We start from the raw sequence: 23,402 nt of genomic DNA on the forward strand, positions 1-23,402 counted from the left end.
TCTCCGACTTCGGAATGTCATTTTTATTACCAGCTTGCCACAATATTGGACTTTAAACAGCTCACTCTCACCTTCTCCCTCACGACAGACACCGGCGCATATAGCGCATGAAGACCCCAGCCAATATCAAAGCTTAGATAAAAGACTGTTTGTGATTAAAGTAGGAAGGGGTTCGGATGGAACGTGATGGATTCGATACAAATAGGCTCCTCTGGCTGTAATGCATATCGCAGCCTGGTGTGGCTTCAGCTCCGAAGATTGCTTTTCCCTTCTTCCTGCTGTTACAGCCCACCCCAAAGTGACCGGCACTCTGTCACTTTCTCAAAAGGATTGGTCAAGATTACCGTATTACGCGCCGTAGAACCGAAAGGCCCCGGGGTGAATTTAATTGGCAAGAACAGGAGTCGGCAGCTATTTTCTCTGAGAAATGGCTGTCTGACGTCCACTGTGATGTAACATTTAATAATACATATTTATATAGATAGCCTAGAGGACATCTATAACTTCCATTTAATTTTCTTGCATCTTATCTCTTCACCTCTGGCAGTGTTTTCCATTTTTCCCCGCAAGTTTTTATTTCATTTTGATATTTTTTTTTTTAAAGGCCATTATCATTTTTTTCTTGTTATTATGGTTACTTTTATTTTCTTTGCAGCTGAAAACAACAAAAGAGTTATGAATGAGGACAGTACACTGTGTGAAAGTTACTTTGTACAGAGAGTATAAAAGAACTAAAAGAAAAGAACAAAAGTTCTTCGCTGTGTAAGGGTTTTATTAATATTATGCTGCTTTGTGGCTGCAATGTCAAAATGTAGTCTTTTTAAACAATGTTTAATAAAACTGTACATGAGAATCTCTTTTCTCCATTCGATTGCACTTCTGGATATGCCTTAAGAGGCACTACAATAATCAGAGTGACGATTGGTTTATAAAACACAAGTCCAGAAGTAATTGGCTGAAGTGAGTATAATTTGATTGCTAATTGGTCTGTGCGGCAGAATGTAATAATGAACAGCCTAAGTATCTGACAGCTTAGATGTGGTGCCATAATCCAGTGTCTGGCAGAACTGGCATTTATAAAGCATTTAATACTTCCAGTCCTATAATTCGAAGTAACATTAACAAAGCACAAGGAACTTAAATAGGAGTTACAGTGGCAAGTGCAATTGTGTCAATTATGCTTTTGTTTGTTTACTGTTTCCTTAAACAATTGCTCTGCTGTTAAAGTTGTTCCCTCAATATTTTCTGCCATTATCTGTGTATATTTATGAAGGAAATAAGCGAAGAGACAGAAAATAAGTGGCTTTGTGCGTCTAAAACTGTTTGTGTTGATGCTCTTATTGAAAAAGAAAGGAGAGATTAAAACCAACAAGAAAAAAGAGAAACTGAATTGTTTTGTAAAAGGTGTTAAGAGATGCAGTTGAACCAGACATTATTTTTATGTACTGAGATTTTTTTACTGACATTTATACTTTTATTCAGCATGGACTGATCAACCGTGATAGACATTTATAATGTTATAAAATATTTCTATTTAAAACAAACACTTTTATTTTGCACTTTATATTATTTCAACATATAAAAAAAAAAACATCCTTTTGGTCATTTTATTTAACACAACTACTGCTTAAAAATTACTATATTTCTTGCTTAAAATGAACCTAGAATAGGTTGGGAATTAACATTTATTAATATGTTTAATAAATGAACATTTATTAATAAATTGATAAATAATCATTAAATAATCTACATTTTGTAATTGCTTATTAATAAATGTTCACCTTCTGATTATTGCTGTTGCCTCTAGTAATTGTATGTGCCTGATTTTTAATTTTTCACCTATTTTGGGTTCATTTTAAGCCAGCCATATAGTTGTCGCTGGGTTTGTCCATATTTTACCCAGAATTTTTAGAGTGTACATTATATTTGATCAAATAAATGTCTTGGTGAGCATAAGAGAGCATAAGAACTTTATAAAACATTAAAAAACAAGTCTCTTCTGCTCACCAAACCTGCATTTATTTTATCTAAAATACAGCAAAAACAGTAATATTGTGAAATATTTTTACTATTTAAAATAATTGCTCTCTCTTTGATATATTTTAAATTGTAACCTATTTCAGTCTTCGGTGTCACATAATCCTTCAGAAATCATTCTAATATGCTTATTTGCTGTTCAAGAAACATTTATTATTATTATTATTTTTATTATTATCAATATTTAAAACAAATGAGCACATATATATGATTATATATCATTTTATGCATATATATTATACACAATTCTGTGTATAACTGAGGGACAGAGTTAAGGGTGCTACTAATGATCTGAGCAGTTTTTGACTCTCCTTACTTATTTAATAGTCTTTTGATATGAACAGTTCTTTTGAACAGTAATTGGCATTCAGTGTCGTTCAAAGTAAGTGAAAAGCACTGTAGGACAAAAAAGGTGTTTCTTTTCTGGCAGTATTTCGATTTTTCTGATAAGCTGTAAAAACAGTAGATATAACAGTTTATAATTTTACTAAGAAAAACACAAAAGTGTGCTTTTCAGACAGGATTAAAATCACAAAAAACATCTGTGAAAACTAGTTCAAATAGGGTTATTCTCTCTTAACCTTTTTCTCTCTCCCACCCTCTGTTTCCTCCACTTCTCCTTTCATCTCTCTCCCCCTCCCTAAAATAATCCTCCTTTTTTTCCACGGTGGTTCTTAGAGCAGTAACTGCAGGAAACTAATCAGAGGATCAATACTGTGGATGTAGCGGCCGGCTCATCCCTCTGATCGTCAGCAGAAACAAAGTGTTTATATAGCAGAAGCCCTCGCGATGCTGCAGTGGCGCAAGCGTCAGAGACGAAGGCTGTGCCGGCCCTCCTCCTGTCGATACCCCCTGAGTGTAAAGCATGCCTGTAGCATCTCGAGAGGAGTTTATCTGACAGCATTCTTAATTGCTCGATCCTTCTTTTTTCGCTTACACAAACACTTTCCCTGGTCACTGAAGCAAAATGTTCTTTGTTTTGTGTCCGACGCTGCGGCAGGGTTGAACTCCCGAGGGCAAGTTTAGCTCTCGGCAGCAGAGATTGATATTTCTCATTCCGATCGCTCAACTGATATCAGTGATTATATCAGACAGATCATAAATGGCAGGTCTTTGTGGTCAGCCATTGATGGGGACAACCACAGCCAGTCTTAACCTTTTCTACATAGAATTATTTCAAGGCAGATTAAATGTGAAAGGAGGAAAATGATTTTCTGCGGGAGATGGAACAATGGCAGGATCACATGCGTGGAATTAATGATTGATTCGTTCATTAATGTGATTTACACTGCTCTAAGTGTCTTTCATCCATTATAGCACCCTGTCTATTGAACTTATTATCAGGCAATATTTGTTACATGCATGTTGAAATATCCATGAACAGCAATTATATATGTTCGGGATGCAGCAAAATTAAATTTCTTGTTGATACTGATAAGCTTTATTATCATGTTATATCAATACTACACTTTTTGATACAATTAAAAAATAAAAATAAAAAGTTGTAAATGCTGTTGTTTTAAAACTCATTTTAGAATATTAAAATTAATTGTATTGCAAAAAATTTAAAATTGTTTTTTCTTTTGTGCCACAGATCATTAGGATATTAAGTAAAGATCATGTTCCTTGAAGATATTTTGTAAATTTCCTACTGTAAATACATCAGAACTTTAAAGGCAATTTTCTCAATATTTAGATTTTTTTTTTTTTTTTTTTAGAATTTTAGGCGAACTGAAACTTTTCAGTTTCAGTTCATCTCTCTCTTTTTTTAAAATTGACATTTATGACTAGTTTTGTGGTCCAGAGTCACATGTAATGTTTTGCATGGACCATGCCTTTTTACACTTTTAACACTGACACAAGATTTGCATGCCTTTTTATTGCACTTTAAAATGCATTTTTAACTAAATTTGGATCCTTTGCTGTTCACTAGCAAAGTTTCACCTGTAAGTAGACAATTCCCAGGAGAGCATACAGCATAAGGCCTACTTTAGCAATCCAGCCAGTGTGTATTCTTAACACCCGCCCTGTTATTTGCCAATAAAGTGATTGTGCGCTGCATATTAAGTAATTCTGGTAAGAACAGATCTGCTAAGAACATAAATATACCGCTGTTTTCCCTGATTCTGCGTGATAGACAGAGGAAATAGATCTGTGCCACTCAGAGCTCCAGCAAAGCAGTGGAATAATCAATCTCCCATTAATGGACTAAGTGGCTGTGCAGGGATATTAAATGTTAATTGCTGTAAAGTATTGATCACGTCCATTGATCCCCATGATAATTGCAATCGGTGCAAACAAAGATACATTATACAGGGCTTACCTTACAGTGGATCATGGACTCTGTGAGGGAATGGAAGGGTAAAGAGCTTTAAATGAATGAGTTTGATTTATTGAGCTCTTGATTAACATGTTAAAAAGTCATTTCTAATTATCTGCTTTTCCACTTATTTTATATTTTTTAGTATTTTTAAGACAAGCACACACTTCACGACTAAAGCATATCACCAGGAATCTGCACTCTTGAAACTGTGAATAGTTGTATATACTATGACAGATTTTAGACTGGTTTGAAAACCTTTCCAAGTCGCCTTTTTTTAGCTTGTGTGCATGCTGAATTTAAAATTAATTCTGTCATTTTTTACTCACACTCATGTTGTTTGAAACCCGCAAGACCTTCATCTTCGAACACAAATTGAGATCTTTTTGATGAAATTCAAAAGCTTTCTGACCCTTCACATCAACGCAACTAACACGTTTAAGGCCCAGAAATGTAGTAAGGACATTAAAATAGTCCATGTGACATCAGTGGTTCAACCGTAATATTGAGAATCTACGAGAATACTGTATGTGCAAAGAAAACAAAAATAATGATTTTATTCAATTTTTTTTTTTCATAATTGCAAGTCTTCAATGTGCGGTCAAAGTGCATTCCTAGGCCTTAAATGTGTCAGTTGTGTTGCTGTCTATGCAAGGTCAGAAAGCTCAGAATTCATCAAAAATACCTTAATTGGTGTTTCGAAGATGACCGAAGATCTTAGAAATGTAGTAAGGACCAAATAGTCCATGTGGCATCAGTGGTTTAAGCTTAATGCTATGAAGCTAGGAGAATACTTTTTGTGCGCAAAGAAAACAAAAATAACTATTTTATTCAATAATTTCTTCTCTTCATTGCCAGTCTTCAATGTGCGGTCAACGTGTGTTCCTGGACCTTGAATGTGTCAGTTGTGTTGCTGTCTATGCAGGGTCAGAAAGCTCAGAATTCATCAAAAATACCTTAATTTGTGTTTAGAAGTTGACCGAAGATCTTAGAAATGTAGTAAGTACAAAATAGTCCATGTGGCATCAGTGGTTAAATGGTAATGTTATGAAGCTAGGGGAATACTTTTTGTGTACAAAGAAAACAAAAATAACTATTTTATTCAATAATTTCTTCTCTTCATTGCCAGTCTTCAATGTGCGGTCGAAGTGCATTCCTGGGCCTTGAACATGTCAGTTGTGTTGCTGTCAGTGCAGGGTCAGAAAGCTCAGAATTCATCAAAAATACTTTAATTTGTGTTTTGAAGTTGACCAAACTATCCCCTTAGGTCAGAATTGAATTTCAAGGTTTTAACAAAAAATTATATAGATATAGTTGTCACTTTAAATGTGTGAATAGTTGCAAGTGTCCACAAAACATGATAGAAAACCAGAAAACCAGGGCGACAAGTGTCAGACGTGCCATGCCAGGTCAGTCTTCAGACTTTCAGGTGCTTGCTCTGGATGTTTGGACGTTTTTGTTCTTGTTGTTTTCCGCCCTCCACTGGGTCAGAGCAGGGGGCGTTGTGATCTCAGATTGTCTGCTTCATTTTCAGCAGGTATAGACAACTAGTCTGTGCGCAGTTCATATATTAACCTCTGGCTGCTTTGGGTCGATGAATTCTCGACAACAATCTGGCACCAAAGCGGGCTAGCCAGGGGCCAGTGGGTATGTGAGTGAGCGAGCGAGCGTGTGTGCGCGTGTGTGTGGCCCGGGGAAGTTAGTCACAGCTGAGCTCCTGTTGCCCTGGGATTGCTGGCTGCCAGTAGAGCTTGTCAGCTGCCTGTTGAATAATGCATGGTGGAACGGTTTGGGTCCTAATACCGCATGACTGAGACATCCCCTACAGGTCCCAGATCAATAGCACTTAGCTGCAGCTTTATAATCAAGAAGACTTTAAAATACCATCATCACGCAATTAGATTGAGTCTCCAGCCATCTTTATTTTTCTCTCTCCGACATCCACAGCCTACTTACCCCCACCACACGGTCCATTCACAACCCATTCATGACCCACAGGCCATCCTTTCTTCAAAGACATCCTACTCATAGTAAGAAACACATTTTAATAGCGAGTTCTGATTAATTTAATGAGGCAAATGTCAAGCAGTTTTCATTCAGGGGGCTTTAGAGAGGGCTGCTGTGGCCTAAAGCCTGTTTCGCACTGCATGGGAAAACTGTGTGTTTATTGCGGTGCCATGTTAACAGGCCTCAGTATGCTGGCATAGCAGGTGTGAGTACAGTTTTTGCGCTAAGCTGCACACTTACCATACAATGTTGAAAATGAATTATTTATTAACACAACATTTTAAAATATAGGCACACACAGTAACAAGTATATAAAATGGTTTCCATTCAGTAAATCTGACTGAATCCAGATGATTTTGGGGTTTGGGTTCTATTCCTATTTAGGTGTACATTAAATAATCATTGCATGTACTTGTGCAACTGTTTTTAACTGTTTATAAATACAATTTCACAACAACATTTATCATGATTATCATATGTGACCCTGGACCACAAAACCAGTCATAAGGTTAAATTTTACAAAACAGAGATGTTTACATCATATGAAAGCTCAATAAATAAGCTTTCTATTGATATATGGTTTGTTAGGATGGGCCAATATTTGGCCGAGTTACATCTATTTGAAAATCTGGAATCTGAGGATGCAAAAAAATCAAAATACTGAGAAAATCACCTTTAAAGTTCTCCAAATTAAGTTCTTAACAATGCATATTTCTAATCAAAAATTAAATTTTGAAATATTTATAGTATGAATTTTACAAAAAATCTTCTTGGAACATGATCTTTACTTAATTTCCTAATGATTTTTGGCATAAAAGAAAAATCAATAATTTTGACCCATACAATGTATTTTTGGCTATTGCTACAAATATACCCCAGCGATTTAAGACTGGTTTTGTGGTCCAGAGTCACATATGTTTGCCTGCTTTATGTCCTTGCACCTTCAGCTTCCTTGTGTGAGGGATAGAGTGCTGAAATGCATTTTCTAGTATGCCATTTTCTGTAGATTGAGTTGGTGATTGTAGCCTCAGGCAGATGCAATAAAGTCTAAAGTCACTGCATGTACCGTGAGCGGTATGGACACATGTTAATGTGAGTTCACATCTTTGTGGTTTCACATGAATGGCTTTCATTAAATGGCAGGCCTAATGGCGCAATCCATGATGGCCTGAGCAAATGAAAATGCCCTGAAGAAGAATAAAATATGCAAGTATGTTAGCATTATAAAAAACAGTCACTTGACACAATGCTGCACTGGTTTTAACAGTATTCAGAATAGACATACTAGTCATATAAATGCAATGAATGTCTAAATTTTCTTTTTTGGTTAAACTATACCTTTAAAGGAGAAGTTCACTTCCAGAACAGAAATGTACAGATAATGTACTCACCCCCTTGTCATCCAAGATGTTCATGTCTGTCTTTCTTCAGCCGTAAAGAAATTTTTCTTGAGAAAAAGAAGTTGAGGGAGAAAATAAGATGGGAGTTTTTCCGACATACCCTAACTGTCTTGAACCGGAAAAAAGTTCAGGCAGAGTAAGACAAAACGAGCGTTTGAGGTTAAAAAGTATCTAAATTGTAATTTTAAAAAACAAATTATCTGATCGTTTTGCTAGATAAGAGCCTTCTTCATCGGCTGGGACCGTTTGAAACTGCCTTTAAACTGCATTTTGGAAGTTCAAACACGGGGCACCATAGAAGTCCACTATATGGAGAAAAATCCTGAAATATTTTCCTCGAAAAAAAAACAAAAAAACAATTTCTTTACGATTGAAGAAAGAAAGACATGAACATCTAGGATGACAAGGGGGTGAGTATATTATCTGTACATTTTTGTCCTGGAAGTGAACCTCTCCTTGATTGGAATGCAGTACAATGGATGTGCATCAGAGAAGCTTCTTCTATGTTTCAGGGCTGTTTGCCAAACTGTTGAAAGATATCTAATGTGACCAGAGTAAATGTTAGCACACGTCTTAAGATCAGTCTGTAAGGTGGAGACAGGCACTGAAGATTGAGGTCAGTTCATTAGTACATCCTGCCAACATAAAGATGGCCTGGATCATTACAGTCCATTATGTATGGTTACATCATTCCATGTGGTCAGATCTAAGTGCTTCTCAAAGTCCCTGGACAGATGATCTTATCCATTGAAAGTGTCTTCTGCCTATAGGGGGAGTCATTCGTTGGAAAATAGTTTCAGCATATTTCCTAAAAATTTGAGTTATGAGCATTGAGACATTTATGGTTTCTGACATTCAGACTTTCAAAAACCTTACTTACCCTATTCTTTCGAATGGTATAATATGTATAGTAGATAAAAGCAAGCACCTTTGGCATTGACATAGTGGCATACAAAGCTTTCTCGATGTCAACGGCAGCTCTCCACTGTGCCACCCCTCTTTATTTAATTTATATTTGCCATTAATATACATCTAATGCATTCATTTGCAGCTCTGCAGATTGCAGAGTGGAGGAGTGGGGCCTTCAGCTGAAATTGGCCATCTCTGTGGATTCTCATCACTGGGCAAGAGACTGGCGCCATTCCTCAGTTAGCTCTGAAGTGCTCTCCTCATCGCTGAAGACCACAAGGTTGCACCCGTGGCCGAGGCCTATCACTCAATCTGCAATAATAGAATAATTGCGTAATTAACAGGGAGGAAAATTGCCCCGGGCGTGAGCGCTCAGTCTCCGCCATTAAAGGAGATCATAGGGCCATAATTAGGTCCTCGCCGGCCACTAATTGTCCTGCCGTTATGGCACTGGGGTGTTTCTGTTATTTATAATGAGGGCGCACACTCACCCACAGAGCGGGGTCACACTCCAGCACACTCGGGGGTCCGTTTTGGAAAAGGCCTACTGTGTGTGTTTGTGATGGATAGAGAGAGAATGAGAGGAGGAGAGAAAATGAAAACTAAAATATTAAAACAATAAGCTATGAACGAGTTGACCACATTTAGTCTGAAATGTATGTTACTCTAATTGCTTTTTTATTGATGTTACTGCTTTTTATACAACAGTTTTGCAGTCAAGATTTTATTTAAAATCAGAACCATTGCAACCCGGCCTATTGGAAAAACGTGCCTGTGGCAACATGCTTCTTGCATGTTTCGCAACACCTTCCAAATGAAATGGCCAGTTAGTTGTGCTAAAAGTGAGTTAAATTTTATCCAAAACAGATCAACACAAATCTGGCATCGTTTTTATTATGTTGGTTGTAGCATGAATTTCAACAGAAATAAAATCTGTGGTTAATGCTCTTTCTCATTTTAAAAATACCATACCACCTACCCAAAACCTCACAGATAGTGTTAATCTTTTTAGTTTGTTTTAAAAGTCTTTAATTCGTACCATAAGTGCTCTACATTGCAAATACAATGCTGTACCAGATGAGCTATCAAGCAAGTTTGCCAAGTTAGAAAAGCTATACATATGCCATACCTCACCGAGGTTAGATCTAAGTGTTGGAGTTAACTTATGTCATGTCAAGTTAAACCACGTAAAAGATTTAAATTTAATTTACAATGGACATTTTCAATCCAGGCTTATAGAGAAAAACATGCCACCTACCCTAAACCTAACTGTTAGTCTTAACCAAAGCAAATGTAAGATAAAAACCACAGTTGCTGTAGAAACCATGCCATTTTAGCTAGTTTTAAAAGTCTTTAATTCGTACTGTAAGTGCTCTACATCGCAAATACAGTATACAGCTACCAAGCAAGTTTACCAAGTCAGAAAAGCCATACATATTATATGGAGATTGTTTAGTGATGCAAATTTTAAAATGTATTTGTAAATTATGCACAATTTTGCTATTAAGATCCTATTCAAAATCAGAACTAACCATTACAACCTAGGCTTATTGGAAATTACATGCCTTTGGTGACATTGCTGCGAAATTATAATACTTTGCTTCTTGTATGTTTCGCAACATTTTCCAAGTAAAATGTCCAGTTAGTTGTGCTAAAAGCATGTTCAGTTTTGTCCAAAACAGCTGAAAGCAAATCGGGCAACATTTTATTATGTTGGTTGTTGCATGAATTGCAGCAGAAATAAAATGTGTGGTTAATTGCAGTAAAAGGTTAAAGCTCTGTCATGTACCAATGAATGTACAAATACAGTACGACCTACCCTAAACTGATAGTGTTAAACAAAGCAAATGTGAAATAAAAAACAGTTGCTGAAGCTACTATGCCATTTTAGCTAGATTTAAATGTCTTTAATTTATACCATAAGTGCTCTACATTGCAGATGCAATGCTGTACCGGGTGAGCTACCGAGCAAGTTTACCAAGTCAGAAAAGCCATACATATGGAGATGGTTTAGTGATGCAACTGTAAAAATGATATGCTATGATAAAAGTGTTTTGAAGCCATAGCATATTATTGTGCAAGGAACTGTGCAAAAATAAGTCTTTATTAATTGATAATCTGCCCTGGAATCCTAATTTGTGTGAATAGGACTAAACACTGGTGGTGTTTTACTACAACTAGTCTTAATTTCAGCTTGAGATGGCAGTAAATTGTATTTATGGATATTTTATACAACAGTTTTGCAAGCAATATCTTATTTAAAATCAGAACTAACCATTAAAACCCAGGCTTATTGGAAAAACTTGCATGTGGTAACATTGCCGCAAAATTATATTAGCTTGCTTCTTGCATGTTTCACAATACTTTCCAAGTGAAATGTCCACTTAGTTGTGGTAAAAGCGTGTTCTGTTTTTATCCAAAACAGATGCAAATCTGGCAACGTTTTATGTTGTTGGTTGTTGCATGAATTGCAGCAATAATAAAATGTGTGGGTAATGGCAGTAAAAGCTTAATGCTCTATCACGTGTTACAAATACTGTACTGCCTACCCTAAAACTAACTGATTAACCAAAGCAAATCTAAGCTAAAAGTACAGTTGTTGAAGCAACCATGCCTTTTTAGCTTGCTTTAAAAGTCTTTAATTTGTACCCTATGTGCTCTACATCGCAAACACAATGCTGTACCAGGTGAACTACCAAGCAAGTTTACCAAGTCAGAAAAGCCATACATATGGAGATGGTCTAGTGATACAAATGTTAAAATGTATTTGCTTGCAAGTGATGCACTATAATAAAATTGTTTTAAGGCTATAACATGGGCTATTATTGTGCAAGGAACTGCACAAAAATAAGTCTTTATTAATTGATAATCTGCCCTGTAATCAAAATTTGTGTGAATAGTAATAAACATTGAGGGTGTTTTACTGCAACTAGTGTTAATTTCAGTCGAAAACAACAGTAAATTGTATGCATAGGTATCTTATACAACAGTTTCACAAGCAAGGTCTTTTTCAAATCAGAACTAACCATTTTCAAACCAGGCTTATTGGAAAAACATGCCTGCACGCAACATTGCAACAAAATGATATTAGCTTGCTTATTGCATGTTTTGTAATACTTTCCAAGTGAAATGTCCAGTTAGTTGTGCTAAAAGTGTGTTCAGTTTTATCTAAAACATATGAAAGCAAATCTGGCAACATTTTATTATGTTAGTTGTTGTTGTTGTAATTAACTATCGCGTTTTAAAAATACCGTACCACCTACTCTAAACCTAACTGATGGTGTTAACCAAAGCAAATGTAAAATAAAAAATACAGTTGCTGAAACAACCGTGCCATTTTAGCTTGCTTTAAAAGTCTAAATCGTACCGTAAGTGCTCTACATCACAAATACAATGCTGTACCGGGTGAGCTACCAAGCAAGTTTACCAAGTAAGAACAGCAGTAAATTAGGTATTGTATTGGAGTCTATGTTGACTGTTTTATATGTTCAATTTGACAATGAACATCGGTTTAATTAAAAAGCCAAACAGCTTTCTTTTTTACTTAAAATATTTAAATATTGCAATCTAATAAAATCTGTACCGCCATTTGTGTTCTTAAGAGGGAAGCAAATCATTTGCATGCTTGTTAATTTGTAGCAGCGATGAATGTGCTCCAAATAAGATTCTGCAAAAATGGCAGCACAATGCCAATATGCGGTTTGCTCTGTAGGGTTTTTGTAGAAGAGATCAAGATGCATTAGGCAAACTCTCTCTGTGTGACTGATTACCTTTTTTGTGAGGAGACAAAATCCAGCTGAAGTGACAATTGGCAGTAGATGTTTGAAAAATGCTTTCAGCAACTATTGTTACACGTCGAGTTAAAATGGCTCTGTCACGTAGGACAAAAGCAAAAGGAGATGGAGGGAGCGAGGAAGAATGAGAGCATGATAATGAAAGGCGAAGATTAGGAGAGGTGTGTAAGAGAGGGAGACAGCATTGTGATGAACCACAGGTTTGTGCTGTTCTGTTGTCATAAGTGCTGCTCTATGAGGACTGTGCACGCAGATACTGGCGCATTGCAGTAAAGAAAAGAGAGAAGAGAGTTTGTGAGTTGAGGAAAACTTGACAAGCTTTTCATTTACTGTCTCTATAAATCAACTCATTTCAGTTCTTTCTCACACACACACAAACACACACACACACACACACACACACACACACACACACACACACACACACACACACACACACACACACACACACAAGGGCTCGCTCTCCCACGTCTGGGCTCAAAGATGTGCCCATTGACCTTTTATGCGAGCTTTTTTCTTCCTCTGCTGTAAAGCATGAAAATCACTTTGAAATGTAAATGTCACATTCAGCTCTTTTTTATTTAATGAAGTGTGGAAAGAGAAAAGAGTCAGAGTTTGAGGTAAATAACACTCCTCAACTTTAAAGAGTTTGTTCTTCACGGAATGTGTTGTAACCCCGATATGACCGTTCTTTAATGCATTTGAGGGGTGAAATGAGATCGAAATGAAACAAATCCATCAGAAACAAAGGACATTTGTGAAATGAATTGAAGCAGACTTAGTTAAGGCAGACTCTTGAACCTTTTCCAGGCCAAAGACCCCTTGATGAATAAAGAGATAGATCATGGATTCCCTGCTACATATTGTGTGAAACTGAGGGTTGCATTTTAAATCTGGCCTATAATGTCATGCATATATTTCCCATTATACTGTATGAACATACTTTGTGATGCAAAAGGCATTAGAATAGATGTAAAGATGTCTACATCAAAATAAATTTACAAAAGTGATTTTATGTCCATAGAAAGCACATTACATGTAAGTAAAGTGTCTACTTTTAAGGTTTCAAATAAGTTTTTGGAGAATAAAATGTCAAAATTTGGTTGAAATAATGTTACATTGTCAGTATAACACAAAAATTATGTAAAAATTCAAACAACATGCGTATTCTGACTTGTACATGTTAGCATATAAAAAAGAATATGGGAGCATATTACATTTTATTTTGTTTTAAATGAGTAAAACATTCTTGCTGACAAATGGGCAAAACCTAGGATAGTGGCAAATAAAAAAAACTATTAGAATTACAACTAACAACTAGTATTTGTGTTGAAAGTAATTTGTCTTTTAATATGTCAGAAAATTTTGGGGAAAATGTATGATATTTATTTTTTGCTCAGAAAACCAAAAAAAACCAAAATGCAATTAAATTTAAATTACAGAACACTTTTAGATTTTTTTTTTTTTTTTGGAAAAACAACAATTTAAAGCAGTATTACTCTTATTGTTTTTATTCTTAAACCCTTTTTTCATCTTTGACCCATTAACAAGGTATAATCATTGACATTTTTATTTTAATAAAACATAATATGGAGCAATGAAACATTCATTTTTGTTAATAGTTATTTTATTTTATTCCTCTCTCCATCTCCTTTCCCTTTTGTCCTTAAAATAATAAAATAAAATAAAATAAAAAAAGTTGTGTCATGTTACCACGTTAAAACATTTACATTTACATTACAGTGTAAACAAAAAGCTTTTGTCAAAACTGGATAATTCTTATCATGCTGCAGTTTCCTTTTTTCTTTTACAGACAAATAAGTTAAAAATGAAGATGGGAACTTATTCAAAACTACTCTCTCTGGAATTGTCTGCTTTTGTACTATGAAGTCTTCCAGTGTGCAGATATTGCAGCGGTTTAGGGCTGGTGCTGCTGGTTTCCGTGTTTGCTGTAGAAACAGTAAAAGCCTAATTTCATGACTGGCTGGGCTTTATGTGTGAAACATTATTTAAAATGTGCAAAAGTCCACACAATATATCAACCGGTTTTCTCTCTCCCCCCATCATCTGTCCTTTTTATAGCGCCCTCAGCGTCAGCTCTTTCTTTTTCCATTACTTTCCCCCCCTCTCACCCTCCTCGTCGTCTTCTCTCTTTTTTTTCTTCACCACCCTCGTTGGTTGTCTCACGAGCTTCTTCAGCACAGCTGATGACAGAATTTGACTAGCTTGCAGTGACCACAAATAGATGTGCTTAACAGCAGAGAAAAGTGTTTTATACTATAAAAAACTGAAAAACCTTTAGAATAATGTAAGCCTGAAAAACCAAGGTCAAAAATATACTGTATGTGCCTTGTCAGTTTGCTGATTTACAGCGTTTTCTCTGACTAAGGCAAACATATTAGCAAGACCAGGGCTTGTTGCATTTATTAATTACAATATTTGTTGTTCATATCTGAATAATAAGCACCTTAGTACATATTTGTTAATGTATTAATTAATTTAGGTATTAGTACATGAATCATTAATGAATGTATTGTTACAGTATTGTGAAGTGTTACTAGAGGCTCTAATGTTTATGGAAGAAGTCTCTTATGTTTACAAGGCTGCATTTATTTGATTAAAAACAACATAAAAACTGTAATATTGCAAAATATTATTACAATTTAAAATAACTCTTTTCTATTTTAATATAATGTAAAATTATCAACACAGAAAACAGTTGTGCAGAATAGAACATTTTCCAAAATGTTTACATGGCAACTGTTAATGTAAAAACCTTTCATAGAAAATCTCACGTGATCAAATAATGCCATTTAGCAAATCCCCAGAGAGCCTCTTTTCTGTGTTTGTAGAATTGTGAAAAAATATTATGCTGCCTGTTTGCTCTGAGTCAGTGTAGAGATTGAGTTAACGTGTTTACGGTGGACTGCATAATCCTGTATAGCGCTTTGTCACATGCCTGCAAGGTCCAGGGACTGATAACCTGAACTGAAGATCTGCAGAGGAGCTGAAGTGTGCTTACAGCCCTTAGCATTTGTTCGTCTTTACTGTCAGAACACAATCTTGTCAAAATTTGCTGCTGTCCTCCCCTTGTCAAATTTGGCTGGTGCCTTACATTTTACATGTGGAGATAATCCTTGAAGCACTTTTGCAAAGATGAAAAAGTCAAATAAAAGAAGTAAAAATCCAAGCAGGACCTTCTAAAACGCAAAAATACAAAGCCACCAAGGATACTTGGTTGTTGTTGAACAAGCCATTACAAAAACACACACACACACACACACACACACACACACACACACACACACACACACACACACACACACACACACACACACACACACACACACACACACACACACACATGTTGGGTTTACATGTTTTATGGGGACATTCCATAGGCGTAATGGTTTTTATACTGTACAAACCGTACTTTCTATCGCCCTACACCTACATTTGGTCCCCACAACGTGATGAATACCAGGTGCACACATACACACACACACACACACACACACACACACACACACACACACACACACACACACACACACACACACACACACACACACACACACACACAAAAAACAAGCTTTAAGTGAACCCTTCAAGTCAAGCAGAGCTTTAGAAACTGTCACGACTGTGGAAGCCATTTCTGCCACTGAATAAACAACACCAAAATGTAAATGCGAGTTTTTAATCTCACAATTCTGACTTTTTTTCTTGCAATTTTAAGTTTACATCTCGCAGTACTGACTTGTCAGCTGAGCTTTAGAAACTGTCACGACTATGGAAGGCCGTTTCCACCACTGAATCAAAAATAAAATTGCACTTCTGACTTCATTTGACTTTTTATATCTAATTTATATCGCGCAATTCTGACTTTATAACTTACAGTTGCGAGTTTATGTAACACAATTCTGACGTAATTTCTCAGAAGTGCAAGTTAATCCCGCAATTCTGACTTTATAACTCACAATTGCGAGTTTATATCATGCAGTTCTGACTTCTTTTCACAGAAATGTGAGTTTATATCTTGCAATTATGACTTTATAACTTCCAATTGTGATTTTATATCTTGCAATTCTGACTTTATAACTTCCAATTGTGATTTTATATCATGCAATTCTGACTTTATTTTTCAGAAATGCAAGTTTTTCTCACAATTTAAATTTTATAACTCACAATTGCGAGTTTATATTATGCAATTCTAACTTCATTTCTCAGAAATGCTATTTTATATTTAGCAATTCTGACTTTATAACTGGCAATTGAGAGTTTATATCACACAATTCTGCCTTTTTTTCTCAGAAATACAAGTTTATATCTTGCAAATCTGACTTTATAACCCGCATTTGCGAGTTTATGTCACACAATTCTGACTTCATTTCTCGGAAACGCACGTTTATATCTTGCTGTTCTGACTTTTTAACTCGCAATTGCAAGTTTAGGCCTATATCATGCAATTCAGAATTAATTTCTCAGAAATGTGAGTTTATATCTCACAATTCTGACTTTAAAAGTCGTAATTGCTAGTTTATATCATGCAATTCTGACTTCATTTCTCAGAAATGCAAGTTTATATCTCGCATTTCGAGTTAATTTCTCAGAAATATGAGTTTATATCTCACAATTCTGACTTTAAAACTCGTAATTGCTAGTTTATATCATGCAATTATGACTTCATTTCTCAGAAATGCGAGTTTATATCTTGTTATCGTAACTTTTTTCTTAGAATTGTGAGTTTATATCTCACCATTCTGATTTTATAACTCGCAATTGCGAGTTTGTCACACAATTCTGACTTAATTTCTCAGAAATGTGAGTTTATATCTTGCAAATCTGACTTTATAACCCGCAATTGCGAGTTTATGTCACACAATTCTGACTTCATTTCTCGGAAACACACGTTTATATCTCGCTGTTCTGACTTTTTAACTCGCAATTGCAAGTTTAGGCCTATATCATGCAATTCAGAATTAATTTCTCAGAAATGTGAGTTTATATCTCACAATTCTGACTTTAAAACTCGTAATTGCTAGTTTATATCATGCAATTTTAAACTTCATTTCTCAGAAATGCAAGTTTATATCTCGCATTTCGAGTTAATTTCTCAGAAATATGAGTTTATATCTCACAATTCTGACTTTAAAACTCGTAATTGCTAGTTTATATCATGCAATTATGACTTCATTTCTCAGAAATGCGAGTTTATATCTTGTTATCGTAACTTTTTTCTTAGAATTGTGAGTTTATATCTCACCATTCTGATTTTATAACTCGCAATTGCGAGTTTGTCACACAATTCTGACTTAATTTCTCAGAAATGTGAGTTTATATCTTGCAACTCTGACTTTATAACCCGCAATTGCGAGTTTATGTCACACAATTCTGAGTTTTTTTTCTCAGAAATATGAGTTTATATCTTGCAACTCTGACTATATCTTGTAATCGTAACTTTTTTCTTAGAACAATTCTCGCAATTGCGAATTTGTCACACAATTCTGACTTAATTTCTCAGAAATATGAGTTTATATCTTGCAATTCTGACTCTGAAACTCGTAATTGATAGTTTATATTGCACAATTCTGACTTCATTTCTCAGAAATGCAAGTTATATCACAATTCTGACTTCATTTCTCAGAAATGCAAGTTATATCACAATTCTGACATAATTGCTTAGAAATGCAAGTTTATATCATGCAATTTTGACTTCTTTTCTCAGAAATGACTTTATATTTTATAATTCTGACTTTTTACCTTTGTGAGTTTAGGCCTATAGCAAGCAATTCTTACTACTTGACATTTCTCAGAAATGCAAGTTTATATCTTTATAACCCATATATAGCTTTATAAAACGATATATAAAAGTGGAAACAAAAAACTGCAAATTGCAAAATGTAAGAAATGAACTCGGAATTGTTAGAAAAAAACACAAACTTAAAACACCCTTTTAAAGAGGATCATTTGACACTTGAATAATAAAAAATTATCCAGCCACTGCCAATCTGCTAAGTTTGCTGCTAAAAGAGATCCCAGCGAGGCCACCAGGGGGCGCTTACCTTGCGCTCTGAGTCATCCCTTATTCCCTATAGCGCCAGCCAGACTATACTGTAAAAAAGATTTATTGTTTTATCATCATCCACATAAAAGCACCATCAGTATGGTGAATGATGACACTGCAAGCGTCTGTTAAAGCAGCAGAAACACTTGTCAATTATCGCTTGGCCCTTTGTGTAAAGTGCGTGTGATGTTTACATCTTAATGCCCCAGTTTGCTCTTCATTAAAGCTGAACGCAACAGTTCAGATGTCAAACAGAACCTCAGGCCTTCACACATCTCATCACACAAAACTGAGACGCAGCTGTGACCGAGCCCCATCCATCCAACCTAACTTGCCCTGCAAACTGTGGCGTCCGTGACTGAGATGGAGGGTTTCATTAAGAATAATTAGATATAGCTGTTTTTGAGGGGCGCGTGGGAGGCAGAAGCGTGTATGTGTGCCGCAGGTTTGAACGCTGGCATTCGCTGGCTCCTATCCTTCTGTGCCATGAGTTTTCCCTTCACACTGATGCACAAGATTCAGATGCCATCTGTGGTCGTTCTTCTGCAGTGTGTGTACGTGTCTTGCGGATGACAGCGCTGTGTGTAGCTCAGATGTATAGTGGCGATGGATGAGCCGGGTCAGTGCAGAAATAGAATTTGGAACACGCTGCGGCTGTGACTGTATCTTCTGGCTATATTATCACAACAGTAAGCAGAGAGACTCTTGGAAATCAGCGATTAGAAATGAATGCACTTTCGGATTCTTGGCTTTGAGGCTTTGAATCACAGATTTGCTTTTATAGGCTTAGATTTAAAGCTTTGGATGAAGAAATGCATTCAAATTAGTCCACATCTGCTGCAACCAGGCTGTTTTTTAGCTTGTTGTTTGACCTATTCATGTTGTAATATGCACAGTATTGATGTTTCAGTCAAACCCTGAAAATATACAGTCGTGGCCAAAAGTTTTGAGAATGACACAAATATTAGTTTTCACAAAGTTTGCTGCTAAACTGCTTTTAGATCTTTGTTTCAGTTGCTTCTGTGATGTACTGAAATATAATTACAAGCACTTCATACGTTTCAAAGGCTTTTATCGGCAATTGCATGACATTTATGCAAAGAGTCAGTATTTTCAGTGTTGGCCCTTCTTTTTCAGGACCTCTGCAATTCGACTGGGCATGCTCTCAATCAACTTCTGGGCCAAATCCTGACTGATAGCAACCCATTCTTTGATAATCACTTCTTGGAGTTTGTCAGAATTAGTGGGTTTTTGTTTGTCCGCCCGCCTCTTGAGGATTGACCACAAGCTCTCAATGGGATTGAGATCTGGGGAGTTTCCAGGCCATGGACCCAAAATTTCAACGTTTTGGTCCCCGAGCCACTTAGTTATCACTTTTGCCTTATGGCACGGTGCTCCATCGTGCTGGAAAATGCATTGTTCTTCACCAAACTGTTGTTGGATTGTTGGAAGAAGTTGCTGTTGGAGGGTGTTTTGGTACCATTCTTTATTCATGGCTGTGTTTTGGGGCAAAATTGTGAGTGAGCCCACTCCCTTGGATGAGAAGCAACCCCACACATGAATGGTCTCAGGATGCTTTACTGTTGGCATGACACAGGACTGATGGTAGCGCTCACCTTTTCTTCTCCGGACAAGCCTTTTTCCAGATGCCCCAAACAATCGGAAAGAGGCTTCATCGGAGAATATGACTTTGCCCCAGTCCTCAGCAGTCCATTCTCCATACTTTTTGCAGAAGATCAATCTGTCCCTGATGTTTTTTTTTGGAGAGAAGTGGCTTCTTTGCTGCCCTTCTTGACACCAGGCCATCTTCCAAAAGTCTTGGCCTCACTGTGCGTGCAGATGCACTCACACCTGCCTGCTGCCATTCCTGAGCAAGCTCTGCACTGGTGGCACTCCGATCCCACAGCTGAATCCTCTTTAGGAGACGATCCTGGCGTTTGCTGGACTTTCTTGGACGCCCTGAAGCCTTCTTAACAATGCAGTGGAAAGTTTTTTTCGGGATTAAGTTAATTTTCATGGCAAAGAAGGACTATGCAATTCATCTGATCACTCTTCATAACATTCTGGAGTATATGCAAATTGCTATTATAAAAACTTAAGCAGCAACGTTTCTAATTTCCAATATTTATGTAATTCTCAAAACTTTTGGCCATGACTGTACACAGTTCTTGCAGAGTAATTATAGTTTAATTGTGGTATTTAGGTGAAACTATGGATGGTTGCTAAATATCATTGTTAGATCAAGAGGTACTTTTATAACCAAATTTGTTTCTCCTGTGGTTACATGAAGGTCACATTAAAACTGGCATTCATTCATTCATGCCTTTATTTATTTTTGCTAGTTTATACGTCTTTTTTTGTAGATACCTTTATTTCAGACCCAGCCTTTTACTCTTAAAATAATAAAAAGCACCATGCATATATACATTTTTGATAATCTAAACCAGGATTAAACTGGTGTATGATCATTTCAGTAATTGTTGAAAAAATTTAGATTTTGGATTGAACTTTTATCAAACAGTTAATGTATGTAAATACCATTTTAGAACACAATATTTTTACTGTACATAATTACAAATCAAGCTTTAATTTTGTCAAAATGTTTTGTAAATTATATTGTGTGTGTGTTTAGGATACATACATGTATAAAATTGCTTGTTTTATTCTAAAAAAAAACTTTAAAAGTAATTTTCAGAAACCCCCCCCCCCCCCCCCCCCGATAATTTGAAAATGTGGCTGACATTTTATTTTATTTTTCCAATGAAAATAATATCCAAGAAAAAAAAAATCTACTTTACTATAACAGAAATGAATTACATTTTATGAAATTAATTACATTTATTTCATGTAATTAATTAATACATTTAATACATTTATTTATTGTAATCTTTTTTTATTTTTTTTTTTTTTTTTACAAAATTACTGTATTTTTGATCAAATAAATGCAGCCTTGGTGAGCATATTTTTTTTCCCAAAAAACTTCCAACTTTTTAACAGTGTATGCATATCCACATTTTCTACCATTTTTTGGTATATAATTTAAATTTATGATTTACATAATATAATAAAATATGCAACAATAAATATAATAAAAATATGATTAAATATAATTAGGTATATATTAAAATGATATAATTATGCTATATATTTTTAAAGTATAAACCAAATATGCCATAATTATCACAATTTATATAATATAATAAAATATACAATAATAAAATATAATTTAAAAAAAGCATTTATCTACAATAAAAAGCTTTTGTAACATTATAGAAGTTAATACTTTTATTTAGCAAGAATGCTTTAAATTGTGAAAAAAGTGATGGTAAAGACATTTATAATGTTACAAAGGATTTCTGTTTCAGATAAATGCTGTTCTTTTGAACTTTCCATTCATCAGAAAAACCTGAAAAAAATCTACTCAGCTGTTTTCAACATAATAATAATAATAATAATAATAATAATAATAATAATAATAATAATAATAATAATAATAATAATAATAATAAATGTTTTTGAGCAGTAAATCAGAATATTAAAATGATTTCTGAAGGATAATGTGACTGGAGTAATGATGCTAAAAATTCAGCTTTGAAATCACAGGAATAAATTACATTTTTAAAATATATATTTAAATAGAAAACAGTTATTTTAAATAGTAAAAAATATTTTAAATAAATTTGACTGTTTTTGCTGTACTTTGGATCAAATAAATGCAGAGTTGGTGAGTGAAGAAACTTCTTTTGTCTAGTAGTGCATATATAAAATATGTAATACGTAATTATTGCAGTGAATTTTACTTCATATGTGACCAAATTAAATGTTGTTTATAATATAATATACAAACAGAAATATGAGGCAGTCTTAAGTCTTTTAAGGTAAAGTGATTTCAAAGACATTGAGTTTCTGTGCAAGAAAAAAGTTTCTAGATCAAGAGATTGTTTTTTTTTTTTGTCATCTGGAGAGTCTAAATGTGATGATGAAATCTCTCAGAAGCAGCATCACAATAAATCAGCGCAGGCTCTCCATCTTGGCACTCGGCATACTATTCTCAAATCAAATCGGTTTCATAAGGATCCTATGCGAGGCCCCAAACTCGAGTTACCACAGCGATGGAATGGCATCTTCTGTGGGTGACTGCAGTCGTGTGTCTAGCCTATCAAAGCAAGAAAGTGATATTTTCTTTTCTCTGCCTATGACTCCTTTTCGTCAAATCCAATGTTTACCATCATTTAATCACTCTATCCGTGCACCAGCAGATAATGGAATAAAAATGAGCCGAGCCATCATCAACATGTCTAAATCATTAAATCATACAAACGTGTGCGTCTGACTGCCTTCTGTGCTGGCATGTAATTACAATCAAAAAGTCTGAATGACTCTCGCTCTTTTTCCCTTCTGCCGCACAGCCTCCATTTGTTAAAATTCAGCATGTTTTCTTTGTGTAGGCATATTGTCCTCCTCGCTCATCATCACTGTCTTGCAAACCAGTTCGGTTTTAGCAGTATTTGTCATCACATTCAATCAAAGATAATAATTTGACAGTAAACCATTGCAAAACCCCATCAGCTGACCGCTAATTTGCATATCGAGGGAGGACGTGTCTAAGGCAACCCGGCGTTCAATATTTTTTTGCCATTAAGTAGGTGTGCAAGTGAAATGTTGTCAGAATGACTCATCAAAGTCAGCCCACTAGCTAGATTGTCATCGTTTGTCTGGCCTATGAATGAATGTGGGCAGCAAAATAAGCCATTCTGCCTATGAAATGATTGTTGAAACCACACAATCTCTCCCCAGCATACAGTACTATGATAATAGCCCATAGGCGTTGCCAGAGCATTTTATTTCAACCCCCATGGAAATCTGCAATT

General features: G+C 35.5%; 1 protein-coding gene across 1 annotated transcript in view; it reads left to right on the forward strand.

Moving 5' to 3' along the window:
• LOC141333750 (MICOS complex subunit MIC19-like) overlaps positions 1 to 23,402 on the forward strand; it is a 636,840-nt gene that overhangs the window by 171,233 nt on the left and 442,205 nt on the right. The gene's annotated exons all lie outside the window — the stretch shown is intronic.

The sequence above is a fragment of the Garra rufa genome, chromosome 4 (genome assembly GCF_049309525.1).
Source record: "Garra rufa chromosome 4, GarRuf1.0, whole genome shotgun sequence".
In the NCBI taxonomy this organism is placed as follows: domain Eukaryota; kingdom Metazoa; phylum Chordata; class Actinopteri; order Cypriniformes; family Cyprinidae; genus Garra; species Garra rufa.